General features: G+C 31.9%; 1 protein-coding gene across 1 annotated transcript in view; it reads left to right on the forward strand.

Annotated features, from left to right (window-relative positions):
- Positions 1–13049, forward strand: part of LOC109607584 (epithelial discoidin domain-containing receptor 1-like) — a 101608-nt gene that overhangs the window by 46567 nt on the left and 41992 nt on the right. Inside the window, exon 2 of the mRNA XM_049963014.1 lies at positions 6290–6318. The gene's annotated coding sequence lies outside the window, so the exon portion shown is untranslated. The remainder of the gene's footprint in view (positions 1–6289; positions 6319–13049) is intronic.

Genomic DNA, 13049 nt, shown 5'->3' on the forward strand with positions numbered 1-13049 from the left:
CACCCATGAGAGAGTTCTAAGTTCCTAAAATATAAAATATTTTTTTAGTTTTATTTTGAATTAATACTCAAATTTATTCAGTATTTTGAATTATTATAGATGTAAGGATTAATTAAAAAAAAAGTATATATGAAATTTAATTACAAGACTTAAATTAAAAAAATAACTCAGTTTAAAAATAAATTAAAAATATGTTTAATACTTATGAATAAATGAATAAACAAATATTAACATAGTAAATTATGAGATAAATTAATTAATTTTGGCAAAGTTTTCATTGTAAGAGTTCTTATCTTTTAAAATATTATATGATGTGGGCATTAATATTTTGCATTAATTATATTGCTAGATAAATATAATAGAAAACAATATAAGAAATATTTTTCTGGAATGTGAGGTGTTGTGTTATAAACCAACAAATCTGAAGAATAATATTTATTTTTTATGTGTTTATAGAATCGAATTGTCTCCAATAGTTGTTTAGTTGTTTATCAGATATAAAGAACGTAGTAATTCAGTGGTAAAACTATCAAAAACGATAAACCAAGTCCGACATAATGACTAAATTCACTTGTACGTTGCACGTTGTCCCATTTAATAAAAGAATGACCGTCTACGTCGTACGACGGCCGATCGTAAACATAAACACTATCTGTGAGTATAGGAAGACCGGGCTTATCTCCGCAAATAGATCCGGAAGAAGGGAAAGAACCCAAAAGGGGTTTTGTTTACTCTTCCGGTCCGGCACACGGACGGAGTCTCCGGTCACACCGTGCATATTAAACGGTCTCGGGACCGGCATAAACTGCGGGGTCGTTCAACGTATGCCCCGTACATCGGTGCCGGGCTAAAACGCGCCACTTGCCTGTTTTCAATTTATTGCCTGCATTTTTCAAACGGCGGTTTAGACGTTCTCGCCAAATTGCCGAAATACTTCGGCTTCCCGTTGCCGATGGCTTTTATTATGTCCTCAGGTCGGACGGGCGATGAATTTTATCGTGATGCGAATTTTATACTTTATGTTTGATCAATACGCCGATACAAAAACACACACACACACTCTCACAAGAGTCTAGGAGCCGGGACGACTTTTTTTTCACAAAAGCTTCGCTCGCACTCGATGCTCAGTGATCGTTATGTTTAAAGGACGAAACGGTGAAAATATGGTAAGAACCAATTAACTTAACTCCACATTCGAAATCGATTCGATTCAATTATATCGCTTCCCATTACGGCAAATATCATTTTCGCTGTGAAAGCGTCAATTTTTATTTGCCCACCTGAGCTATCGATTCGCAGCGACCGCACCGTACCGAAACTAATTCTACTAAAACAACATTAGTATTCTTGTAGCGTGGTTTTAATTGGGTCTTAACACACTACGTTCCTTCCGCTTCTGCTCATCCAATTTATGTTTCCTACCTTCCGAATGACGTCACGGCCATATTTCGATCATTTGAATCGTGCGTATTAACGTCTACGACGACTATCACAATTTCCTTCCTTAATCCTTTTGATATTACGCACACGAGAAGAGCTTGAGTGAAATTACTAATTAGTCTAGTTTACAGATTTTTAGAAACGAATATGTTTTAGGGTAATTTTTCGTAAATGAAAGAGATGTGCTCAATGTAACTTTGTAAATATCTCCTGATATGGTGGGATTCAATTATGGTGTGAGAAGCTATTCCTTTAACAGCACGTATCGACTTGATACTTGGAAAGCTTAATTCTGAGCGTTACATTTGGATATTCTAGAAGAACATGTGCCATATGCCCCTTTTATAGGTCCAAATTGTTGACTTGCTGACATGGGATTAATGTTATGGCCTAGCCAGTTCACTGTCCAGATCTTGACCCAATAGAACATATCTGGGACACTCATGGAAGATGTTTAAGGGACCATCCTAACTGTCCTAGTAACTTGATTTTGTGGAGCGTCTTCTACTTGAAATTTGGGAGAATTTGGAGCAAAATGAAATTCGAACTCAGGCTTTGAATAAATAGAAGATGTAAGACTGACATCAGTAGTAGAGGTGGAAATATCCCGTATTAACTACAAAGTTTTTAACATTCAATTTTGTTAATTTTATTAGGAAAACAATGTTTTTTAAGATTTTTCATCACAATTATTAATCAAAACCTATTTTTAAATAAATATATAAAAAGTATATACGTTTATTTTTCCCAATTTTAGAATATATTAATAATAATCAATTAGGCATTAATTTCTTGAAGAAGAGTATTCTCATAATAATTAGATTTTAAAAATATTCAAAAAAACTTAAGTGGATAAGAATGAAAATGTATTTTGATATTATAAATTAATACTAAGTAGTTTTAAAAGCGGAAAGAAACCGTGGAAAACCTTAAATGTCATCCATCATAAACGACTACTAACAACTAAAATCTTCTGTTTTTCATTAGGTTCAGATTTATCTAGAGAAGAGTTAACATCATTTAGTTCGATAAATTAATACTGATACTTAGTACTTTTAAAAGCAAAAAATTCTTAACAACTCTCTTGTTTCCAAAGAAACCATGAACAAAAACCTCAAATGACAACCAAAATTATTCATCATGAACGATTACTACCATCTAAAATCTTCAGCTTGTTTCAATAACATTTATGAACATACATCGAACTCTTTTCTCATTAACCAAATTAAACGTAAATAATATTCTGATCATGTTCAAAGGCAAAGGAAAATGACAAGTTTTACATGTATGAAAAAATTCAATTACTCATTATTATCAATTAAGCATTTTCATAGGTTATGTAAATTTGTGCTCTCTAAAAGTAAATTTTTACGTGAATTTACTTTAATAAAAAACTTAAAAGCATTTTTTAATTTGAAAACTATGCCACCGAACTAAAATCTCGGTACATTAAACTTGTAAGTATAAAGTAGAATAACTTATTTTGATTAAAAACAAATTGACGATGTAAACTTAAATTATTAACATAAAAGCATTTGAATAATTTCCTTGCTTCGACACAGCATCTCAAGCATCCTTTGAGTAAAACTTTAAAATGAAAGAAAGTTTATTGCGCACTTAACTTGATAAATGCTTATTGAAAATTGTTTAATGAATTTAGTCGAGTTAGCCCTTTGAGGCTGGAAATCTGTTAAGGACATTGTATAAATAAATTTTGCTTGATAAATTTGTTTACACAATGAATTAAGTGCCATAAAATGAAGCTGTTTTTAAATCAGCTTTAATAGTTTTTGAGGTGTACGAGCTGAAGTGAGTTATCAGTACTTTAATTTTATTGTTATGAGAACCTGAATATTTTTACATTTTTTTTTTCTTGAATAATAATAATTAATTAATTATATAATTGAATTTTATGGCAGTTAATATTGTTAAAGAGAGAGTTTTGATGTTCAAAAATATAAGTTTTACGTATGTATAATGAATTACCAAATTAGATAGATCATAGTGATAATTTTCAAAAATTTAATGATGAAATTTGAAAGTATATTTTTGTGCAATTTTAATTTTTATTTAACATATGCCAAATTAAATTATTATTATCATTAAAATAAAGTGGTATTTTATATTTTAATCTTGTTTTTTTTTTTGAAAATTGTTTGTTAAATTTAGTCAATTTGGCACTTTAAGGCCAGAAATCAGTTAAAGACATTATATAAATAAATTTTCCTCGACAAAATTGTTTACTCAATGAATTAGGCGTCATAAAACAAATTAGTTTTTCGACTAACTTAAATAGTTTTTGAGGTGTTCTGGAGGGGGTTCACACTTCATTTTGCCAGGAACTCGTACCCGGGTTTTATTGGACAATTCTTCAATAAACTAGACTTTAACTTTTCAATTTTGAACACGTTCCGTCCAATGTTAAAGTGATTTGACTGGAGTATACTTTATGTAATAGACGGCAAAGTTTTCCCGGTCTTTATTAAACTTTAACGTTGCCTATTTCGAATGGCGTATTCTAATTATCGGGTACTGAATATTAAACAGTTAAGTTTTTTGTCCCGGAAATGCATTCATTAGTACAATGACATTTTTCGATAACATTTTGGTGGCCGTAATGATTTAATGTGTATTTGAGATCACGTTTTTGTATGTGCATTAAAATAACATAAAAGTGGGATATTCCCCAAAGGCACTCTGAAAATTGTATCTGATTATATAGGCGATTTTTGCTCGATATGTTTAATTTTCAAAATAGCAATTTACATACTTAATTTGTCGTTATATAATTTCATGGCAGACGTGACAGTATAAATTGACAAATATAAGCATAAATTTAATATTATTTCAGTCCGGGGCATAATGAAAATTTAATGTTGATATAATTTACGGTCGAGAGTCGTTATAAAATTAAAATTGTAGTCAATAAAAATCAGTCGGTTGTTGCCAGGTAAATTTTACATATATTAAATTGTTACATTGTTACTATAAATTACTGTTCGAATTACTAAATCAATATGGCACATGTTTATAATGAATTGGGGAAACTTCAAGCAAACTCAATCACAAATTAATTAAAGTTCCTTTGTATATTTAGCACAACAAAAACTCTTTGTCCAGTTATTTTAATCCGATAAAGAATCTGACCTTAGTTCGAGCTTGAAAATAACGATCTGACTGTAAAATGTTACAAATGCCCGTTTTAACCTTTGCATTTCCTCCGCGAATTTCCTCGCAGTTATTTTTTAGACGTTTGTCTTTGTAGCTGGAAAGAGGCGGAGAAAATTTGATCTGCTCAAGTGATATCAAAGCTCGAAAATTAATGCCATAAAAGAGGTGAAAAAGCAAATACCCTTGTTTTCTGGAAACTGGGATGGTATTGCACCTCTGTGAGGTGAACAATTTTATTGACAAAGGATTTACGATTGCCATTAAAAGTAGCACTAAAGCAGCTTATAAAATATTTAACAGCCTTTGTATCAATAATTAATTTCATGTTTTTGTTTTTATGTAATAGGAAAAATAGGTCAAACGTAAAGTCACAGGAGTGATTAAAAACGTATTTACGATTATTCATACATGAAATCTGCGGATTTTTATGGCAAAATGGTTTTCATTACAGGCTTTATGTGCGAATTACGAAGCGGTGCATAAAATCTTTTAATTTATTTGCGGGAGAAAAAATTTTACAACTAACCGGTAATGAATGTTATAAATATCAAACTTAATGATCTTGTACCGAATGTGTGAAAATAAAAGTTAATTGCTACATGAAAATCGAAATATCGTCAGGCATTAAATTTATTTGTAACGCGACGCAATTAACAATTTTTTCAGCCTGTTTCAGCACGACCCGTAAAGTAACTAAGATGTTGAATTAACTCCGTTTTGAGAGCGAACTTATTGTTGGCCAACATAATTAATTTAGACATAATTACTGCACTATTTCTCTACACTTTTTAATTAAACAAACCGTGTCTTATAAAGTGAAGTGCACTCGTTCTTTTTATTATATTATAAAGTTTTCTTGGCAAACAGCTGCAGCGCCATATTTCCTTATGTTTGGCACGAGAACAACATTTTAAGCTTCTTTATCGTGTGTACTTATGAATGCCGAAGAAAGAACTAATAATAAAAATGCATGTGACATTCATAAAAGTGGTTTATGGTTCGTGGAATATTTATCAGGTATATATTACGAGTTACGACTCATGCACGTTCCAATATTTCCCCGGCCATTCCATTATTCCAATGTAATCTGAACTCCAGTCCGGACTCCGGGAGTTTTAATAGGAACCGCAAGTAATTAGTGGGCTCAACTTTGTAATTGTCGGAACCGTTTTATGCTCTTAGCAAACCGTCCTTTTTTATTATAACTTTTTTCTTTTAAATAAATCCATTTGGATGCTCAGGGGCCACTTTAAACCGCGAAGTTCTTCCTTCGTTCGGCGTTTGTGTATCAAGTTGTTAGAGTCGAAAATACAAATCGGTTCGTACAATATTCAATAAATATCCACGGTTCGTCTTGTGCGCTCCTTTCGGATTGTCACTTGTCAGACGTATTCCTGTCAGGGCACAATGGAGGCTTTTAAATAAGCCTTACTCAGATCAGATGGGATTTGCATTGATTAGGCGAGCAGTGCATAAAGACCGACAGCCCAACTGTTCGAAGCACAACACGATGTTTTCAAATGAAAATTTAAGAAATTTACATTAAATTATAGTATAACTAATGGAACGAGTTGGTATTCATATATTATATTTTTCTATGTGAAAGTATAAAAGTTACAGTAAAATTTATATGTGCTTGTAATAAATAAGTTAATAATAATGGTTGTTTTATTTTCAGAATCCATTTTCACATAAAGATAATGCATGGTAAGTATATCCGCTTTTTCATTACTATAAATGGGTAAATTTGTATAAAATGTTTATTTCCACACACAAAGATTTTATGGTTAATCCATTTTACTGCTAATAGTCTGTTCAACATTTGAAAAGCGATCCAAGTAAAAATTTCCCTAATGTCGCAATGAACTCCATGGTATAATTTTCCTTAATGTATCAGTACGATCTATATTACCGTTCTTCCTTTATTATTCCTATAAAATTTATTTATTCCTGGTTGTAAATCTTGTCGCTGATCGCCATATTGCATGACTGAACAAAATTATATTCGAATCTAAATATAATCGCTTATAGCCAACGAATCGATAAAGTTTCAATGTTTCAAAAATATAGGCCAGAATCTCCATTTCTCCAAATCAGTTATATCAGTCTTATTATGTAATATTATTGAATTGGAATGGGAAAATAAAGAAAACAATCGGAACGAGTAGAAAATGTAAATTTAAATTGAAACAAAGAACATTAAAAGGATGGAAACCAAAATACAATCTATTTTTATCTTACCGTGAAATATGCTTTTAACAAACACTGAGCTCGAGGTAATAAGGCTGTAATACATATTTCATAGCTTTCAGTTTAATTGAAATGAGTTTTCATAGATGAATTTTAATAAATCTTATTGCTTTTATGAAATATTATTATATAATCATATTTTCTTGTCAAATATTTTTAAATCACATTGCTGCAACAATGATAAAAGAGCTTTTGCTTTTGAAGAGTTTTTAGTGTTTATTTTTAGCAAAAAAGAAAAATACTCATAAAATTGTTATTGAATGGTTTCACATTCTCCACAAAATTGAAAATATTTTATAAATATTAAAATCAAATATCAGGACCCACTAGTGTAGTCAAATGTGGGGTCATAATTTAAAGATATAATAAGTAGAAAAAAAATAAAGATCTTATTTATTATTATAACAATTATTTAATACATGTTTTATCGACATAGTCCCAAAAATTTGGTTTACATTTCTTCAAAGAATATTAAAATGTGAGTTCACAAATTTAGAAGATATAATAAATAGCAAACAACAACAAAATTTTCAAAAAATCGATATAAATTAGAAAGTTTTTCGTATTTAAAAATTCTTTAACTTCTAAGTGATTAAATTTAATTATTTATGGGGATATAAAAAAATTGATTTCATATCTAGCTAATACAGCCAATTAGAAACGCTTCTTAGTCATTATTATAACAGTCGTTTAATATTCAATGAATATTGTGGGTTCACAAATAAACAGCAAAAAATAACAAATTTTTCAAAAAATCGATAAATCAGAAATTTTTTGTAATTTAGAAACTCTTTAACTTCTAGTGATTAAATTTAATTATTTACTGAGATATACCAAAATTAATTTCTTGCTAGCTAATAGAGTCAATTAGATGCGTCTCTTAATTATTATTATAAAATTGTCAAATACATGTTTAATCGATACATATTTTGTTTGCATTTCTTCAAAGAATATTAAAATGTGGGTGTACAAATTTGAAAGATACAATAAATAGCGAAAAGTTTTTGGTACTTCAATTTTCTAACTTCTAACTAAGTGATTAAATTTAATTATTTATTGGGACACAGTAAGATTAATTTCAGAGCAAGCTAATACAGCCAATTAAAGGCATCTCTTTGTTATTATTAAAAAATTGTTTAATACACCTTTGTCAATATAGTCCCAAAACTTTTGTTTGCATATATTTAGTGAATATTAAAATGTAGGCTCACAACTTTAAAATATGCAATAAGTAGCAAAACTAACAAATTTTTTATAAAATCAATGTAAATAAGAATTTTTTACGTATTTAGAAATTAACTTTTAAGTGATTAAATTTAATTGTTTGTTGGGACATACCAAAATTAAATTCTGAGCAAGCTAATGGTGCGAATTAAGGAGTGTTTATTTAATACATGTTTGTAGTCCCACAAATTTTATTCTCATATCTTCAAAAAATATTAAGAAGTATGTTCTCGACTTCAGAAATTATAGCAAATAATAAATGTTTAGAAATTCTTTCTAAGTGAATAAATTTAATTATTTATTTTAGGACATATCAAAATGAATGTCTGGGCTAGCTAAAAGAACCAATTAGAAGCGTCTCTTAGTTATTATTATCACGTAATATCAGTAATGTAATCCAAATATCAGTGTAATCTAAATATCCAAAGAATATGTAGATGTAACTTCACGAATTTAGAAGTTATAATAACTATCAAAAAATAACATTAATCCTTATTAATAATAATAATAATTTATTGAGCCATACCAAAATTTATATTACCTGTACGTATTGAATTCTACTTCGTGAGAGAAATATAACTTTTTTCAAAAAGCTGTAAAAATCATTCGTAAGTATCTCGTTCCATTAATTAGTTTCCATATCGTTGACCAAAATTGATGACTTTTTTCGGTTTCCGCGTCCGACGTCGAATATCTTGAGCACAATGGATCGATACTATTCATTACTGTGCCAGAGCTCTAGTGGGTCCTTATATTGAGACGTGTAAACTGACCGTTATTGAGTCATGGCAGAAATTGGCTTTATATCCGAGTTTCCAGCCGTTTCAGTCGTTTTAAGCGAATGTATGGCAGTCCATAGGATGTCGATTTAATCGCAATAGAATGTCGCTTGTAAGCGGAATTATTCCTGCTCCGGAATTACCAAGGAGATATATGGGGATGTTAAAATGCTCGGTTTTAAAGTATTTGTGTTGTTGTATTTTATGGTATGATCAATCTGGGGCATTATTTAAACTATTTAGTAATTGGTTTAGTCAATTAACATAAGTATTTGAATACAATGCACGATTGTGTTCTAAGTATAATATGTTTATTTAAGACAACAAAATTACTTTAAACTCTTTGAATGTTCCACCATCAGTGTGACGATCCTTTGGAATTTTTTAAGTGGCCTTGATAATCCATAATCCAATATTTCAGAATTGCCACTTATGTTCCTATATTACACGATACATTCAATTATTGGCAATTTGTTGCCATACAATTGCAATTTATCTCAGTTCGAAATAAGGCAGTCAAGAAGGGAACCCCGCCATCAATAACCCGATATATCGAAGGAAATTAATGGTACACTCAATAGCTGTGCAAAGAACGTAACAGTGGATTAAAGTACAGAATTATAAAACTTTGATTTATCGACATCAGATTCACTTTAAACACGCGTAAAAATCCTATTCGATTTAATTGCATTAATTTTTCCGAGGCGTTTACTATCTTTCGCTTGATTAATGTAGTTAAATAAATTAGCTTCCCGAATAACACACTCGGGCAAACTTTGGCACTGACGTAAAAAGTTCCCGAATCGACTAAGTTCAGGAAGCTTTCAAATTTAACGTCGCAACGGGGGAGGTGCGAGAACTTGATAGACAGCTTTTAAGATAACTCCAACTCAATTATTTAATTAAATTGATCACTTTTTTCCCTGCGTTATGGCTTATTTTCGAATTATTAACTGATGCAACCATTTTTTTATTGCGAAGTATTGATTGATGTTGTCATTCAAGGTAGTGCTTCGTGCATGACAAAATAGGTCGACGATGTAGGGAAGTCCCGCACATAAACTTGCGTATTACAAATTCCGCGGGGCATAAAACAGTAAATTTCAAATATTAACATAAAACGCACAGGACGTGTGCTCACTGAGCAAAAGGTATAAAGCAAATCCTGGCGCAGGAATAAAAAAACCCGATTCTTTTGTTCAGCGAGCCGCACGAACCTTTATTCGGTCCTTCGGATCTTCGGGGGGGCCAGAGAGAAACCAGGTGACGGGACAATTAAATGATTCGTCGTTGGAGCGGCTCATTACCTTGAACAATAAGAATCGGCGTCCGGGACAAACGGTGCAGTAAATCAAAGGCAACTGTCACCCGTTCACGGCGAAGTGAATAACTACTCGAAGCCAGCCATATTTCATATCAGATGTTGCGGAGGAACGAGGGAGTTTTTCTGACGTGCAACGAGCCAACGGGCCATTTCAGCTCCGTAACTGTTCCACAATGATTCCTTTATTTATTAATATTATTCTAGAGGAAATTGGTTCTACTTTGTTTCACGGGCACCGACTTCGAATGATTTCAACGATTGCAACTCCAGATTTTCAATATTCTAATCGAGTCTTGTTAGCTGGATCAAAACACAGTTTAAATAATCATGAGGCCATAAAACTACCCACTGTAATAATTGCAATTTAATTCCCGCAGCATTACGAAATACAACCGATTGGTTTAGTAAAAACCATTAAAGTCCAATATTTGACTTTGAAATTAGACCCGATTATGAAAGCAAATCTGCAATTTAAACCTGAACGAACCCTCTACACTCCAACGAACTTGTTAATTAAAGAAATAAAGGTATTATGACATTTCTTAAGCCGCACCGACCGCTCAATTAACATGGCCATTAAATAATTTGTTCATTTTGATTGAACAAGGCGGACGTTGTTGTTTAATAGCAACAGCCATTAGCCGAGTCATGGTAGCCTAAGAAACAACGCGTGCATTATGACCGTAATTGTTTTTTATTTGATCTGTTGAAATACGGTTAATGAGTGACGCTAATATATTTTCATTATCTTCACAAACAAACCATTACACTTCCAGAACGAAAAATGCGCCTGTTGTTTGAATGGCATAAATCATACGGAGGAAGGAAACAAATATTGCTTTTAACGTTTTTTTATGCTACATCAACTGGTTAAACTGCTAAATTCCCTTTAGCAAAATAAAGAATGGATGAATTCCTCAAGGATATTCCACTGAGACAAAGTTATGGCTACTTGATAGTACAATGTGTTTCTAAAATAGGTGCTCAAAATTTGGGAGGAGTTTGAACACGGTCAATAATAAAGAAAATCTAAATAAAATTGTTTTCTGAAGAAACTACAACCCCTCAAATTTAAATTTAAAAAATTGTTCATATTTTCTTAACCTTTGGCACAATTATCATTAAAATTGGTATGTATTATCCTAAAATACACCTCTTCCATTCAGTGTCATAAACTTTATCCATATTAAAACAGTAGCGTAGATTCTGGGTCTTCTCCCCTCTTTTCGTTCTATTTTCTAAACTACTGAATATTTTTTAAAATCACTAACTTTCTTATATTATTATAAGTTATATAAAAATTATGTAAATATAGATATCTGTATATCATGGGAGTTGCGAAATGTTCAAACACTTAATATTGGGTTGTTCGGAAAGTAATTTCTTTTTTTTTTTGTGGAAAGACAGTTTAAACAAATACTTTATTAAATTATATATTGGCCGTTCTGGTCCAACACCCATTTTGCCATCTTTCTGGTAGTAGCATAATTCCACGCTCATAAAATTTTTGATCTTTGCTAGCAAAAAACTGATCGAGGTGGTTTTTGACCTCCTCTTTTGAAGTGAAGGTTTTACCGTCTAAAAAATTTTGGAGTTACCGGAACAAATAATAATCCGATCATGCCAGGTCTGGACAATATGGTGGGTGTGGCATTGTATCCCATTCATCTGTAAAAGCTTTTGGCGACTGACTAAACTTGGGTGAGGTCTCGCGTTGTCTTGGTGAAACATTATTCCTTTCCTGTTGATTAGTTCTGGCCTTTTCTGTTGAAGTCCATCATTCAGTTTGTCCAGCTGAGGACAATAGACTTCCGAATTAATCGTTGTGTTATCCGGTAAAAGCTCAATACAAACGATTCCTTTAAAATCCCACCAAACAGACAGCATCACCTTTTTTGGTGAATATCGGCTTTGGAAATGATTTGGGCCGGTTCTTCTTTTTTGCTCCATGACCTCTTGCGTTTAACGTTGTTGTATACGATCCATTTTTCATCCCCAGTGATGATGCGCTTCAAAAATGGATCATATTCGTGACGTTTGTGAAGCGAATCGCAGACGTCAATGTGGCGACACAGAATTCTCTCTGTGAGAACATGGGGAACCCATACATCGAGCTTCAAGGATAATCCCAGGCCTCTCAAGTGGTCATAATCTGTTGAATTTCATAAATTTAACCTCAATCCGATCTCACGTGTTGTTATTCGCTGGTTCGCATCAACTAATGCCTTTATCGCGTCTTTATCAGCTTCAACCAGCTTTCCCGAACGTGGTGCATCTTCGACATCAAAATTACCGGATCGAAATTTAGCGAATCAGTTCTGGCACTGGCGTACTGTCAACACACATTCTCCATACACATCGGTCAATTTCTTTCTGGCTTGAACAGCATTTTTATCATTTCTGTAGTAAAACAGTAAGATATGTCAAAAAAGCTGCTTATCGCTCTCCATATTTAAAAGGGCACCAACCTAAAACTACTGCGTAGAATTAATTGGAATTCTTCACACACAAGCCTTGCTATATTAGCTCTCAATGCATCTAAAAATTATACGGCTTAAGTGTGAAGTGGGGTGCAAAAAAATACAATTAAATCCTCTGCCGGGAAAAAACGAAATTACTTTCCGAACAACCCAATAATTATAAAATTAATCTAAATTAAAAATAATTGTTCTTTTAATAAAATAATTGTTTTTTAATTTGTTGCTCTACATATAAGTGACAGCGTATATTTTTAAATGGTATTTTCTTCAGGAGAAACATAACTGACCACCCATTTTAAAAGCATCTCGTATATTGACCAACACATTGCGGCATAAAATGTGGCGGCGTGCGGATAATAATTTCGGTATGGCAACCAGATC

The sequence above is a fragment of the Aethina tumida genome, chromosome 2 (assembly GCF_024364675.1).
Source record: "Aethina tumida isolate Nest 87 chromosome 2, icAetTumi1.1, whole genome shotgun sequence".
Lineage (NCBI taxonomy): Eukaryota > Metazoa > Arthropoda > Insecta > Coleoptera > Nitidulidae > Aethina > Aethina tumida.